This window comes from Ceratosolen solmsi, unplaced genomic scaffold (genome assembly GCF_000503995.2).
Source record: "Ceratosolen solmsi marchali unplaced genomic scaffold, CerSol_1.0 scaffold1, whole genome shotgun sequence".
Taxonomy (NCBI): Eukaryota; Metazoa; Arthropoda; class Insecta; order Hymenoptera; family Agaonidae; genus Ceratosolen; species Ceratosolen solmsi.
In genome coordinates, this window is record NW_011948415.1 from 7,744,592 (window position 1) to 7,747,415 (window position 2,824).

Sequence of the window (2,824 nt, forward strand, 5' to 3'; positions counted from 1 at the left end):
CTATACAATAATGATTATGATCCACAACATGTCGTTGTTGATTAATCGTTCATGACAAAGATGCACGAGTTTTTATGAAATTCTGTAAGTGTCGCATCGAAATACTTAAAATCTTATACAGACATTCTACTATGAATATTTAATAAACTGGAATACGCGGAAATATTTTTCTGTAACAGAATTTATGAACTTTATTTTAAGATTATAATTTCTATAGAAACATGTAAAAACAAAGATTTTGAAATTGTTTTTCAATTTTTCTGTAGAAATTTATAGTACATAAAATAAAAAGTAAAGAAACACTACATTTATATTAATTATCAGTTTTTAAAATATCTGTACTAGTTCGCAAGATGCCAAAATGACGAAATTAAAATGAATAAGAAAAATCAGAACATCGATAAATGATTAATAAAATTTTTAATTCATAACAAACTGTATGCTCATAACACGAAATTCTTGTAATCCATTTGAATTTATGTATTTCATGCCTTAATTTCAATACAAATGTGTATTTTAGCGGTGTTTAACTATTCGTTACACTTATTTGAATCTTTGATAATTAGGCAAACATCGAAGTTTTGTTTACCATTTCATAATGTCAATTAAATTTTTAAATATAGTTTTAGCTTTGTACATTCTTTTTTAAAACCCTTAATGAAAATATAATAATTTTATCGTTTTTACGCATTTTCATAATCAATTCAAATTATAGTCTGTTAGAATTTCAAAAGGTGTGTAAGTCTCGATAAACAGTACCGTCGGTAATTATGACGAGTAGATGACAACATCCGGACTGATTGTGTTTCGCTGGTTACACTCTTAACAATGCAATAATTGTCGGTAAATTAAAGATTTCAGGATACATGCTGTAATTATAGAAAAATTCTCAATAATTATTTGTATTTTAATTATATTTCAGGGAATTGGGGATAATTAACTGTATGTACAATCATTCATTTTAAAAATTCATTAATTCATCGTTTTATTAATGTATAAAATAAAGTTTTTCAAGAATTTTAAATACTGATTAAAACAATAATTTATATTTCAAATTCTAAAAATTATAAATATAGTTTTAAAATAATTTATTATTAGTAAATTGATTACAAATTAGTACAATCAAAGGAACTTGTATATTATTCTACTATATCGTTATGAAATATAATAAATATTTGTCAAAATGTCCTACTATATATATTAAACATTAATTGAATAATAATCATATTTTAAATCGTAAACGTAATTTACATTGATTCAAAAATATAATTTTTGTTAAGCTCACTGTACAAGTAAATTAAGATTTACAAACTAGAGAATTGGGAAATAAGGATATATTGAAAATTTGAATAAATGTTATATATAATATAGGAAATATTAAATATCGAGCAATGATAGGCAAATAATTTGTCTATTCTATCCTTAGCATTATCCTGTTTTTTGTTATTCTATTCTAAAATTGCTTTATTTAATTGGTTACTTATTATTTAACATTACTATACAGTAGTTATATATTTACGTTTTGATCTAATACTGAATATGCTTAATTATTGAAAATACTAGAGATTAAAAGTATGCGGAAGCTTTTCATTAAATAGCATCATTATTCTCTTATATACAAAATATAAAATTAGTTGATCGAGTGTTTAATTGTAATCTTTCCAATACATCAAACCTTATTTATTTTGCTTTTATGTTAGAAAAATTAAATATAACCCTTTTAATATCAATTTTGTCTAATACGCTTGATCATGTGATTGATACTTTAAATTCTATCTTTATAATGTAATATAATGATTAAACCATTACATTTTAATTTAATATAATAGTTAAATATAATGATTTACCACAAACATAGAAATACAAGTTTTTGTAATAATTATAAACACTTTGATTATTAATGTATTCTTTTAATTATTTTAACTGTCGATCAACAGTGTCTGTTTCCATTTTGGGTTTGTTTCTTAAATACTCTCTTTTGAATTTTAATTTAACCATAAGTAATAATATAATCTGCTCTAGAATTAATTACTCCATATATGCATCCCAAATATTATGTCGATTTTTCGTCGCATTCTGGAATGGTTAATCGAATTTATCAGAAGATATTTTTACTCTTCATTGTCACGATTATTTCCTTAGTTGGTCTATTTTTGTCCGGTATGGAAGTAATTAATTTTTGCTTTATCATCAATTCATATACCTCGATTTTCTAGGTAACGCCGGCAGTCAATTTTTAGTTATTACAAGACTAAGATTTGATCAGTTGGAACAAGTCAGAATGGGAAATTTCCCAATATACTTCTTGATTATATCCTCTCCGTCATTTATCCCTACTTCATTTTTTTTTTCTTCACGAAGGAATTTTCAAAGAAGAGAGCAGTGACAGTTACAATGAATTCCTGTACTGAGAGATAATCTCATTTAATCTACAAACTTCCTTACTAACTCCTTTCTTAACATTCTACGAAGTTCTAATTAATGTTTAATCATTCGCAATTTGCCATATGTTTTACCTAGACAATCTTTTTCCAAATTGCTTTTTTCTAATGGAACGAAGTTAAGCGAAATAAAATCACTAAAACATTATCTAGGCTAACTTTAAGTTCTATCTGTAATTGCTGTTAGCTAGAATTACATCAAGGAGATTACAAAATGTTTGTAATGTAGGCTCAATAAATTATGTAACTAGCTTTCTCTTATTTAAAGATTTTTATATTGATTATATTTAATTTATATTTAATTATATTTAATATTTATATAATATTTATAATAATATTATAAATTAATATAATATATAATTTAATATATTAATTAATATAAT